Source organism: Oratosquilla oratoria, chromosome 28, assembly GCF_046742065.1.
Source record: "Oratosquilla oratoria isolate Oo_2021 chromosome 28, ASM4674206v1, whole genome shotgun sequence".
NCBI lineage: Eukaryota > Metazoa > Arthropoda > Malacostraca > Stomatopoda > Squillidae > Oratosquilla > Oratosquilla oratoria.
In genome coordinates this window covers 2,730,001-2,744,671 of record NC_134804.1, presented here as the reverse complement: position 1 = coordinate 2,744,671, position 14,671 = coordinate 2,730,001, and positions in this window count along the sequence as shown.

Sequence of the window (14,671 nt, the reverse complement as noted above, 5' to 3'; positions counted from 1 at the left end):
TTTATCATTTATATATTTTTTCGCATCCGACCCAGTTATGGACCAAAAGGTCTCCTGTCGGCATGCTCCGACTTTGTAATCCTTTGATAGGCTCAGAAACGAGAGAATAAGAAAACATCTGGAAGTAGAACCGATTGTAGATATCATAGGAAAAAACAACTTGAGATGGTATGGACATATAAAAAGGTAAGTCAACAAATTCAGTTATTTTGATGTTTTGTCTGCACTGAATAATCACCAGGAAACTGAAATCACGAAAAGAATGAAAAAATAGTATGAATGTCAACAACTTGTATCCACTTTTGAAATACAAGAATGTATCGATTAGATGTATAAAACTGTTATATACATTATTATAATAAGACCAGTCCTAATGCATGGAACATGACAAAAGAAATAGAATTTAAGATAGGAGCCGCAGAAATAAAAGTATTGAGAATTATTATGGGAGTTACCAGAAGAGATAGGCTCAGAATAAAAAGAATAAGAAAATATCTGGAAGTAGAACCGATTGTAGAAATCATAGAAAAAAACAAATTAGGATGGTATGGACATATAGAAAAATGAAAGAGAATAGATATCCTAAGAAAAACATGGCGTGTCAACCAAAAGGAAAGAGGCTGGCGGGAAAACATAAAAAGAGATGGTTAGACTGCGTTAAGATGAATTTAGAGAGAAGAAATTTAACATAAGAAGAACTAAGTCAAGAGAGATTATACGAAGATCGTGACGGCTGGAGGAGTCTTATCAAAAGGCTGACTGACAGATGATAACATCTACCTGGCGTTTGGTGAGAAAGGTGGTGAGAAATACGTGACGACCGACAGTTTCAAACACAGTCTGGATTTCTAGGGGAAACGTCACCACCTTGCCCCCCCCCCCCCACCCCTTTCCGGACGCCCATGCCTGCTGTTGTATGAATGAAGAGAAAGAAGTGACTTTGCGGTCTTCAAAACACAGAAGGGGGTTGGTAAAATCGACAGAGAGGATCTCTTTAGGACAGGAGGACATCACGAGAAAAAGTAAAGCGTCTTCATATCTAAAAGATAGGAAGACAGTTTTCCATACAGAATAGCCCAGATCAGGGTTGGGCATCCTTTAGCACAATTGCCAGATCTGGCACGCCATCCGGTCCGCGAAACCCGGTCTTACCTAAGAAAATGTTAGATTATATAAACCGTCTACTTGTTAGTTGATTTTTGTTTTATAACTCAACAGAATTTGATTGTATCGATTCTAAACACACACACACACACACACACACCACGAGCATAACTCCCCTTCCCGTAAAATACAACTAGGTAAATACAACTAGGTAAATACACATACACACAAATGGATCAAAGCAGAAACGATAAACACAATAGTCGGAGAAACCTTCAACCTATTAAGTTCAATGAAAGTGGCATTGTACTATTTGGATGAGGAAATTATTAAAGAAAAAATATTAGTTACACTAATAAAACCAAAACTGGAGTACGCAGCAACACTATGGACACTTAGTGCTAAAAAGAATATAAATTAGAAAGAATACAAAAAGCAACTACAAAGTTGGCACCAACTCTCTCCTCTTTCCATCCTCCCAGATGTATTTTTCTCATGACACTTTTTAATCTCCCCCAAGGCATTTATTTGTTTCTTTTAATCTAAAAGTTACCTCCACCTCCATCCCTCCCTTTCCTGTCACATGTGACCCAAATACCTAAAGCTATCTACTTCCTCAGGCCTTTCTCCTTTTAGACTTACTGACAACTCACTGTCATCCTCTATCCTTGTACATAAAAAGGATTACAAAGGCGGAGCATGCCGACAGGAGACCTTTTGGTCCATATCTAGGTCGGATGCGAAAAAAAAATAATAATAGAATAATAAATAAAAAATATAATAATGTAAATAACAAATAAAATACATAAATAAATGCATTGGCATAGTTAAATAATAAACAAACAGGTAAATAGTAAATAATGATAGATTGACATATAACTAATAATAAATGAAAATCAAACATACAAATGATAACAAAACAAAAACAAATAATATAAAATAAATTATAATCATTACAGCATCTTGCTTAGGCGTTTATCTAAATGATTCTTAAAGCTTCGAACTGAACTACATTGCACTACCTGTGCAGGAAGTTTATTCCATTCATTAACTACACGGTTGGCAAAGTTGTTTCTACCTACTTCCAAATTGAATCTATTTCCGGACAGTTTGAGACCATTGTTTCTTGTCTGATTCTCATTCAATGTGAAAATTTTGTCACTTTTGATGTTGTCAATTCCCTTTAGGATCTTAAAGACCTGTATCAAGTCACCTCTGAGTCTACGCTTTTTTAGGGAAAACAGATTCATATGTTTTAGTCAATTTTCGTATGATTTATTTTTGATATTTGGAATCAGTTTTGTGGCTCGCCGTTGTACTTTTTCCAGTCTGTCAATGTCTTTAATGAGATTCGGTGACCATACGGAAACAGCATATTCCAAATGTGGACGAATTAACGATTTATATAGCTTGTTAATGAGTGGTGTTTTTTTTTTAATCAAAAGATCGCGCAATCAATCCTAGAATCTTATTACCTTGCTTTTACCACCATTTACCTTCAACTTTTTCCTATCGCATACCTTAACAAAATATGTTACTAATTCCCTTGATCCTTCCTCTGACCCTACCACAAGCGCAGTGTCGTCAACGAACAACAACTGGCTCACTTCCCACTTTTATCCATTTTCTTTAACCATCTCCAGTCACCTCCCCATTACCCTCGCCTTTACCTCTCGCACCACCCCCATCCATCTACTTATTGAACAGCCATGGAGACATGGCACATCCCTGACGCAGTTCTACCATTACCTCAAACCACTCACTCTTTCCATTTCTAATTCTAACACAGTCTGTACTACTCTTGTATTTTTCACTACTCTTAACAGGTTTCCTCTAACCCCATATATCTGCAATACATCCCACTGTGCCTTCCTGTCTACCCTGTCATAAGCCTATTCCAAATACATAAAGCCCAAAAAAACATCTTTATCTTTTCCTAAGGCTTTCTCACATATCTACCTTACCACAAAAATCTGATTCACGCAACCCCTACCTCTCCTAAACACATAAGGTGGCGCGGTTGGTAGTCCCCGACTGTCACTACGGCGGTCCGGGTTCGAATCCTGCCCAGGGTTGAATTAATTTCAGTATGGCTGCGCTTTGAGTCGTTACTCCAACTCTCGTGGGCGTGGAGTTGGGGGTGTATGTGCGTGTAAGGTCACAGCATTACCCAAAGATTAGTCATACGAGCTCTGAGCTCTCTTTCGTGAGGGAAATAGCTGTCGATCACGCGTCCAGCACGTGGTCCAAAAACCAAGGTGAATACCAATTATTCCCTTTGTTCCTCTCCTAATCCCCTCGGTTAAAACCCTCCCATAAGCTTTGCCACCTACACTCAACAAACTGATGCCTCTGAAATTACAACACTCACATTTATCCCCTTTTCCCTTGTAAATTGGAATTATACAGGTACTCTTCCAATCCTCCGGCACTTTACTCTCCATTGGACACACACTCACCAACCAGTCCACTATTACTGTACCTCCCTTCTTCAGATACTCTTCATACTCTGCATGACACCCATCTAACCCAGGTACCTCACCTGTTCTCATCATTTTCAGAGCTACTTGCACCTCATTTTTTCTTATTTCTCCTCCATTTTCCTCTCCCATCACCGTCATTTTCTTAGCGGCTCCTACTATTACCTCCAATCCCTCCCTATCCTCCTCTACATTCAACAGCTTTCTAAAATACTCCGCCTATCTTCCCCTACCGCCTCATCTTCCGTTAAGATTTGTCCGTCTGCGCCTTTTACCTTTTCTTATCTACTTGAATCCCTTAAAAAATCAATAAAAATGTCTGTCATACTCCTCCCCATTTTACATCTGGTCTGTTTTTGCCTCCTTTATTTTATTTATTATTATTATTATTACTATTATTTTATATGTACCTCTCATCATTTTTTCTCATCCCACTTTGGAACAAGTCCCTGAATGCTCGTTTCTTCTTTTCTACTTCCTTCACTTCATCATCCCACCACTCACTACTCTTCTCTCTATTCCCTCCCATCCTCCTTGTTCCACATACCATCTTTGCACACCTTGTCACTTCCTCCTCGAAACACCTCTTTCATTCCCACCCCTACTCTATCCTTCATCACCTTTCACACTTCTTTCTGCTTCTCCTTGTACTCCCGCTCCTTTTCTTTTTCATTCAAACAGTTTGCTCTAAGCACCTCTCGACTTTCCGCCGCTTTCTTCTTTCTCCACCTATCCTCCTCCATCAAAAAAGTATCTGGTATCCCCCACTCTGTCCTCTAAGAACATGGACATCCAGAACTCTTCCTACTCTTTTCCTGGATACCACTACTCACCACCTCACCGTGGTTCGTTGGACGTTGGCCACCATGGAGTTCCATTCCTGTCTGTACATGGCTCTGTAAGGACAGGAATTTTGAAGGGATATTATTTTTGGAATTTCGTTTTATTTATCTATTTATTTATTTGAGTGTTGATTTGAGAGACTGGGTATTATGGACGTCGTAACGGTTTTACTCAACCAAGAAGCAAAGTAGAAAATAGAGCCTTAATAGACCATGAATTTATTCTATTCTATGTCTGCCTATCAAGATGTGTTGGCAAAGAGCCTTACTATAATCATTGAAGAAGAACATACAATAGGAGATAGCTACAAATATATTTCAGCTGATTTTGGTTAAACTGAGTTTCGACGCGACATTAGAATGTTCTCGAACATAGCGCGGGCACCGTAGCTCCGCCCACCCGTGACGTCACTAAACGTTCGGACAGAGGCGTAAGCTAAGGCCATTAATTTTAAGAGTAATAGGAAAAATTCCCAACTTTCAGTTCAGGATTCCACTAGAGAAATAGTTTAGGGAGAGATTGTAGCAGCTAGGGGCTCTGTTGAGAAGCGAAATGAAGTTTTACGAAATAATACAACAGGGAGGTTAGTAGTTTACCCATAGATACGAACACATAGCCGTCTCGTTCTCTTTGTGCGCAGCTAAAATTTTAATCTGATGCCAAAAATGATTCCGATAACAGGTATGAACACGTTCTGTAAGATTAATGAAAACAAATGTCAATATGTGAGTTAAATGATATAGTGCAGATATAGTAGGTAGATAGTTATCATTATTATTAAGTTTTGAATCTGATGCCAAAAATGATTCCGATAACAGATATGGAAAAAGGGGTTTAAGGGAGTGTACTTCACAAACACTTTGCGTATATACATTTAACATTAGCTATGAGAGTGTAATCCTTAGAGTACAATTCCGTCTGTGATCGTTCTCTAATAAGAATACGGGGTTGAAGGTAGACACAGTGCTTGAAGGTAGACACAATATTATAAGTAGACTTATACAGTGACCGGAAGGTTGGAGCGTAAATAACTACGTTTTTCCACGTGCCTGTGACCTTACTTATGATGCCCATAAGAAAGAAAAAACTGTTATTAAATGTCTCGCATACCCATATATTTTTCATATTGTAAGGATCAATAGATTGTCTAGTTGGAGAAAACCACAATATACTTTTGTATTTCCTTACTATATTTTTGCTTCAGTGTAATAATTAACACATAGCAGACCTTCGCTTATTTTCTTTTACTACCCCCACATTATTGGTGGCCCCACATTATTGGTGGCTTATATTCTTTTACTACCCCCACTTGGGCATAGGCCTTTTCGCTACCCAGGACCAACCCCGAACGACCTGAGGAAAGGGGACGGAGTCAGACGTGAATAACAAGGAGCAGTTTCCATTTATGGTCAGATATATCCATATAGACGATTGGGTGGTGGCAGCGTATACCTTGATTTTTTTTATTTCCCAAATCGTTCTTATGTGGGTATCTCTGATCACTCCCATTGGAGGTGCTCTTGGTTAAACACATCCTAAATCAATCGACGGCACCACATTATTGGTGGCAGCGGTGGGATTTACGCTATTAACCAACCTGAAGCTCACTTATCTGTGTGTCGACTTAGACAAAGCTTGTGTACCCTGTGGATTGGCAGTACAGTCATCAGAGACAGAATAGATCCTCGGCAGTCACTAAGAGTATAGAAATAGCGGATGAGATTGTGTGGGGAAGTGACGTGTTAAGGTGGAACTACACATAATTAAAGGCAGTGAGGTAAAAATGAACAATAATACGGAATGGGAATCCAATTCGGGAGAGGAAGAAGAGACGAGAGCGAGGATGGAAGATAGACATGAATGGGAATCTAACCCAGGAGGAGCTGTTCTATTGGCCAAATTTAAAGGTAGATGTATGTAATTTTGTAAAGAAATGCATTACTTGTCAGAGGTTCAAGGGTACACAAGGGTTGTCACAGCAATACAAAGAGGTTCCCCCTGCTACAAAGGCAATGGAGAGAATAGGCATAGACCTAACGGATATGGTATCCGGGTCGCAGGGATATAGGTATATTTTGACCATAATCGATCACTACAGTAGGTTCGTTAGGTTTTTCCCATTGAGAACAAAACACCACCAACACATACTACACTCCCTAACCCAGTTCTTCGCAGATTACGGCACCCCAGAGAGCATCATAACAGATAATGGAGCAGAATTCACCAACACGGCTTACAAGAAGTTGTGTGGAGAACAGCAAATCACCCTGCTCTACACTACCCCATACCATCCCCAAGCGAATGGAATGGTGGAGCGGATGCATCGAACATTGAAGAGCATCCTGGCAACGCTCTGCCAGGGCCACCCGAACCAATGGCCGGGTCTACTGCAGGCCTGTCAGAGGAAGATGAATGGAGCCACACACACCTCCACTGGACATACTCCCTACTTCGCCTTCTTCGGAAGACATCCACCCAGATTAGCCGGACACAGACTCCCCGGTGTAGATGGAACGGAAGATGAAGCAGAGATCGCTCATCGAATCATCCGAGAGACCCACCACAAGATGACAACGGAGTACCAGAATGTGGCTAACCGCAGGAGAGGCGAGCAAAAAGTGGAAGTGGGAGCTTTAGTATGGATCCGGAAAGAAACTACGATGCCGGGTACCTGCCGCAAGCTGAATCCCAAGTGGGAAGGACCCTATACAGTGGTAGAGGTGGTAGCAGGACATAGTGTATATGGACTAAGAAATCCCTTCACAGGAAAGGAGACAAGGAGAGCTGCTGCTCAAGTGAAACCTTACTTTGGTTCCGAAGAGTGGTTGGTGGAGCCTGTTGCAAAAGAGTTCCACCCAGACCCGGAAGTGGAAATACTACCACCAAGGATGCGTCGTGCACCAAGACGGCTCATCGAGGAATGCTGAAGAAATCAACTGGAGCAACCCGACCAGTTGGTCCCATATCTAGTGATTTAAGGTGCTAAGATGACAGTAGTTAACTGCAATAGGAAATGTAGGGATCATATCGTGCCAGTATATGTCCAAAGAAAAACGAATGCTCGTGCAAATTAATGCAAAGATGCCCTCAATGTTCCTATATATTGGACCATAAAGCTTAAATGTAACCCACCTATACTTTTATACATGTGTAAGGTTGAGATGTCCTAGGATTAAGGATGCATATATTTCATATGTTGTAAAAGGAAATTTCAGCAACAGCCAGGTGAAGGAACTAAATGTCAACTTAGGGGGGGGGATAAAGAAGTCAATATTAGCCTAGGAGAGGGACTACAAACGATGGTTAGCGAGCACTTTCATTCGGAGTAGTATTGGAAAATGGGGAAATTCTTTAGCTCGAGTTGGGATCATGAACCCAACTCAATTCACAATTGCCCGCTTGACAGGGGTGTAGGACTTCAGGACCTGGTGGACAATCGCCGATTGCCCAGAGGTGAGCCCACAGAAGGGGAAGTAGTGTGCCACCCATGGGGCGAATCCACAAGAGAGAGTCGTGGCTTAGCTCGGTCGTAGCGGCTATGCATGTCCAGTCAAGTAGTATGTAAGAGGTCAATTGGGGAATCCAGCCAATACGAAGACTGATGGAAAAGTCCACGGAGACATCCACAGTAAATTGGTGTACCCCCGGGTCACCTGAGATTCGTACACCTACGAGTGTGCTGAGGAGAGAGTGCCTCGTCAAGCTATCAAAAGGATAATCGCTCTCTGATGCAGGATGGATTTTTTTTTTCTTTTGCAGAGGGATTTGGACCACACCAAATAGAATCCTTCACGTGATGTTGCGGAATTTTTCTTACGGGGGGGCGTAGAGCCATGTAAGGACAGGAATTTTGAAGGGATATTATTTTTGGAATTTCGTTTTATTTATCTATTTATTTATTTGAGTGTTGATTTGAGAGACTGGGTATTATGGACGTCGTAACGGTTTTACTCAACCAAGAAGCAAAGTAGAAAATAGAGCCTTAATAGACCATGAATTTATTCTATTCTATGTCTGCCTATCAAGATGTGTTGGCAAAGAGCCTTACTATAATCATTGAAGAAGAACATACAATAGGAGATAGCTACAAATATATTTCAGCTGATTTTGGTTAAACTGAGTTTCGACGCGACATTAGAATGTTCTCGAACATAGCGCGGGCACCGTAGCTCCGCCCACCCGTGACGTCACTAAACGTTCGGACAGAGGCGTAAGCTAAGGCCATTAATTTTAAGAGTAATAGGAAAAATTCCCAACTTTCAGTTCAGGATTCCACTAGAGAAATAGTTTAGGGAGAGATTGTAGCAGCTAGGGGCTCTGTTGAGAAGCGAAATGAAGTTTTACGAAATAATACAACAGGGAGGTTAGTAGTTTACCCATAGATACGAACACATAGCCGTCTCGTTCTCTTTGTGCGCAGCTAAAATTTTAATCTGATGCCAAAAATGATTCCGATAACAGGTATGAACACGTTCTGTAAGATTAATGAAAACAAATGTCAATATGTGAGTTAAATGATATAGTGCAGATATAGTAGGTAGATAGTTATCATTATTATTAAGTTTTGAATCTGATGCCAAAAATGATTCCGATAACAGATATGGAAAAAGGGGTTTAAGGGAGTGTACTTCACAAACACTTTGCGTATATACATTTAACATTAGCTATGAGAGTGTAATCCTTAGAGTACAATTCCGTCTGTGATCGTTCTCTAATAAGAATACGGGGTTGAAGGTAGACACAGTGCTTGAAGGTAGACACAATATTATAAGTAGACTTATACAGTGACCGGAAGGTTGGAGCGTAAATAACTACGTTTTTCCACGTGCCTGTGACCTTACTTATGATGCCCATAAGAAAGAAAAAACTGTTATTAAATGTCTCGCATACCCATATATTTTTCATATTGTAAGGATCAATAGATTGTCTAGTTGGAGAAAACCACAATATACTTTTGTATTTCCTTACTATATTTTTGCTTCAGTGTAATAATTAACACATAGCAGACCTTCGCTTATTTTCTTTTACTACCCCCACATTATTGGTGGCCCCACATTATTGGTGGCTTATATTCTTTTACTACCCCCACTTGGGCATAGGCCTTTTCGCTACCCAGGACCAACCCCGAACGACCTGAGGAAAGGGGACGGAGTCAGACGTGAATAACAAGGAGCAGTTTCCATTTATGGTCAGATATATCCATATAGACGATTGGGTGGTGGCAGCGTATACCTTGATTTTTTTTATTTCCCAAATCGTTCTTATGTGGGTATCTCTGATCACTCCCATTGGAGGTGCTCTTGGTTAAACACATCCTAAATCAATCGACGGCACCACAGCTCTTCTTAGCAAGATGACATTATCTATTTCTTTTCCTACTACATAGTCCATTAATGCCTTATCAACCACCCTCCCATCCTTCCCATGTGTACTTCTGCTTGACTTTCTTCCTAAACATTGTATTAGCTATCATCAACCCTCTAAGCACATATCCGCCATCAGCTCTCCACTATGATTTTTACCTGGCACTCCACACTTCCCAACAATTCTATCTATTGATTCATCCCTTACTCTAGCACTGAGATCTCCCAATACCACTATATTGTCATTACTCCCAAAACCCCCTACGCACTCATCAAAATTTGTTCAAAAACCCTCCCTTTCCTCTACACTTTTCTCACTACAAGGCCCGTATGCGCTTATAAACACACACACACGCGCGCGCGCGACAAAGATGGCCCCAACACTTTCAAAATTAACCTACAAGAACTACCAACCCTGGAACAAAGAAGAGAAAGATGCGATCTATTGTCCATTTGAAGAATCATGAAAGGCATGGAAGTCCTTGACAGAGAAGACTTATTAAAGTGGGATAAAAGAAAAAAACAAAGGGACACCAAAAGAAACTCAAAAAGAATACGTATAAAAGAGATCTGAAAAAAAAAACACAGTGGTGGATGTTTGGAACAAATTGGACGAAACAATAGTGTGTGCAAATACCATACAAGAATTTAAGAACAAACTAGATGTTTGCGAGATACAATGACGGGTCACTACGAGCATAGCTCCCCTTCCCGAATAATACAACTAGGTAAATACACACACACACACACGCGCGCGCGCGCGCGCGCACATGGAAGAAAAATGAGAGTAGTGCTTAGAGATAAGGATTCTACTTGGGAAGAAGTGATTAGTGGAGTTCCACTGGGATCAGTACTGGCTCCAATAATGTTTGCTATTTATGTGAATGGCATGAACGAGGGTGTAGACAGTTGGATGAGTTTCTTTGCTGATGATGCAGAGTTGTTGAGGAAATTGAGCACTGAAATAGACTGTGAGTCCCTGCAGAGAGATCTGAACAAACTTTGGGAATGGAGTAAGAAGTGGGAAGTGAACTTCAACATTAAGAAATGTAGCATAATGGAATTTGGAAAAAAGTAAAAACAGGACATCAGGACAATATAGAATCTGTGAAAAAATAAAGAAAATGAGATTTGAAAAAGACCTGGTAATAATCATCATAAAGGACATGTCCCATGATAAACAGATAAACAAAATTGTCGGAGAAACCTACAACTTGCTGAGGGTGTCATTTACTACTTGGACGAAGAAATGGTAAAGAAAATATTAGTCGCACTGATAAAGCCAAGACTGGAGTACGCAGCGACACTATGGTCACCCAGTATTAAAAAGAATATAAAGAAAAATGAAAGAATTCAAAAAGCAACTACGAAGATGGCTCCCAACGCTTTCAAAACTGTCATATGAGGAGAGATTGTCAAAAATACGGTTACCGATCCTGGAACGAAGAAGAGAAAGAGGAGACTTATTGACCATCTATAGAATCATGAGAGGAATGGAAGTCCTTGATAGAGAAGAATTACTAAATTGGGATACGAGAAATACTAGAGGACATGGGTGGAAACTCAAAAAGGACAGTTATAGAATACATACATACATATACCAAAGGCTTTTTCCCCATACACGGGGGGTAGCCAAAAAGAAAAGGCATAAAATCCACTCCCACCTATTACATTTCTTATATATTCCACTCCCCTCCACCCTCCTCCCTCCCTTTCATCTTGGCGCCTCCTGGATGATGGGTCATCCCTGCATCCTGCCCACTGTCCTGGGTCAGAAGCAGTGTCGCAAGACACAGCACATCCACAGCAAGACCGCTTCATAAATTCGGCGACCCCCCCCCCCAATGCAGAAAAGGAGAAGACTGCGTCAATTTTTTTCTCGTACATACTTCCTCACCCCCCATCCCCCACCCACTCCCCCTCATGCATCACAGCATCATCTATACACATACCCTCTCTTTCCACCCCTATCTTCTGTCCTTTCCCGTCCTTCCTCCACAGACATTTCTCTCTTTTGTAATGCCCCTTTCATCCCATCCATCCATCTCATCCTAGGACGCCCCCATATTCACTCCTTCAACCTCTGCCTTTCACATTTCTTTTACTAATCTTTCTTCCCTCATTCTTTCCATGTGTCCAAACCATCCTAATACTCTTTCAACAACCCTATCTCCTAGCTCCCTTGCCACCCCTGTTCTCCTCCTCACCTCCTCATTTCTCACTCTATCTAGCCTAGTAACCCCTATCATACTTCTCAGACATTTCATCTTAAACACATTCAACCTCCTTCTCTCTTCCTCTCTCATGTTCCATGTTTCTGCCCCGTACAGTGCTGTTGGCACAATCACTCCTTCATATAACCTCCTCTCAGCATACATTCCCAGATGTCTATTTCTCATTACACTTTTTAATCCACCAAGGTATTTACTCACTTCTCTCAATCTACATTCTACCTCCACCCCCACTCCTCCCTTTCCTGCCACATTCGCACCCAAGTATCTAAAACTATCCACTTCCTCCAGTCTTTCACCCTTAATGCTCAGTTCTAGTCTGCTGTCACTCTCTCCCCTTGTGCATCTCATCACCTTACTTTTGCCCACATTTATTTTCAGCCTCCTTCTTTCACATACCCTCTTAAACTCTGTCACTAACTTCCTCGATCCCTCCTCTGATCCTGCTACAAGCGCAGTGTCGTCAGCAAACAACAACTGGCTCACCTCCCACTTTTTTTTTCATTTTCTTTAATTATCTCCAACCCCTGACCCACTACCCTCGCATTCACCTCTCGCACCACCCCATGCATGTAAAGATTGAACAGCCAAGGCGACATAACAAATCCCTGACGAAGTCCCACCTTTACCTCAAACCTCTCTCCATTTCTAATCCATTTTTAATCCTAACACAAGCTCTACTACTCTCGTAAAAACTCTTAACTGCTCTTAACAGCTTTCCTCCTATCCCCTATATCTGCAGTACCTCCCACATTGACTTCTTGTCTACCTTGCTCTAAGCCTTTTCCAGATCCATAAAAGCCCAAAAAACATCCTTACCTTTTCCTAAAGCTTTCTCACATATCTGTCTTACCATAAAAATCTGATCTACACAACCCTACCTGTCCTGAATCCATACTGTTCCTCACCAATTGCTCCCTCTGTTCCTCTCCTAATCCTCTCAATCAAAACCCTCCCATAAGCCTTCCCAGCTACACTCAACAAGCTGATCCATCTTAACTACTAAACTCACACTTGTCTCTCTTTCCCTTGTAAAGCGGAACCACACAGGCACTCCTCCAGTCATCCGGAACTCTACCCTCTCTTAAACAAACATCAAACAACCTCACCATCCAGTCCACCACAACCGCACCTCCCTTCTTCAGACATTCTGCATTGCATCCATCCAACCCAGTTGCCTTACCTGCTCTCATCATCTTAACAGCCGCCTTCACTTCATTCTTCCCTGTTTCTCCTTCATTTTCCTCACTCATCACGCTCATTTTCTTGGCGCTTTCCACTGCAACTACCTTTCCCTCCCCATCCTCCCCCACATTTAGCAACTCCCCAAAACACATCGCCCACCTTCCCCTTACTGCCTTCTCTTCCATTATCATCTCTCCACCTGCACCTTTTACCTTTTCTTCTCTACTTGATTCGCCTTCTCTTTCTCTTTTAATTTCCTTCCAAAATATATTTTTATTACTTTCAAAATTTTCTGTCACACTCCCACCCCACCTCACACCCGCTCTCCTCCCTGCCTCCCTTATCTCATGCTCAACTTCCCTTCTCTTTACTTTGCACCTCTCATACGATTCCCTCGTCCTAATTTGTAGCCAATCTATGATTGCCTGCTTCTTCTCTTCTACAACCTTCTTTGCTTCCTCATCCCACCACTCATTACCCTTCCTTCTATTCCCTTCCGCCCTCCTTGTTCCACACACAATCTTTGCACACCTTATGACTCCCTCCTTGAACCATCCCCATTCCTCCTCCACTCCTAGTTCTACTCTATCCTTTACTCCCTCCCACTCCTCTCTCAGCTTCTTATACTCATTCTCCTTTTATTTTTCATTTAAGCAGTTCACTCTAAGTACCTCCCTACCTTCTGCCCTTTTCCTCTTTCTCCACCTATTCTCCACTCTCAATTTATCTTCCACCAGAAAATGATCTGATATTCCCCCACTTTCTCCCCTTAGAACATGTACATCTTTAACTCTTCCTACCATACTCCTGCTCACATTAACGCTCTATCTACCACCCTTCCATCCACCACCCTCTCCCATGTGTACTTATGCTTGACTTTCTTCCGAAACACTGTATTTCCTACCATCAACTCTCTTTCCAGACACATCTCCACCATCAATTCTCCACTACGACTTTTACCTGGAACTCCATACTTCCCAATCACTCCGTCTATTGGTTCATTTCCTACCCTAGCATTTAGGTCTCCCAATACAACTACATTGACATTTCTCCTTAATCCCTCTATGCACTCATTTATATATACCCAAAAAGCCTCCCCTTCCTCTACGCTATTCTCACTACCAGGCCCATACGTACTTACAAAAACCCACATCTCCCTTCCCAGCTTCACCTTCATCCACATCAACCTTGATGAAACCTCCTTCCACTCCACTACCCCCTTCACTTACTAGTATAGCCACCACTTCTCTCCCTCATCCCCTCTTCACTCCTGAGTACCTCCCAGCTACTGTAACGTAATATTAGATATTACGTCATATGTGTAATTATGTTATAGAATTGTGTTCCTTTGTATTACATAACTATGTTCATATTTCTTGTCTATGTATGTATTGTAACAATGTTAAGCAGTAACGCCCGTCCACTATATGTAATCTTGCCTACGTGCGGAGAGGTGCGCACTCTT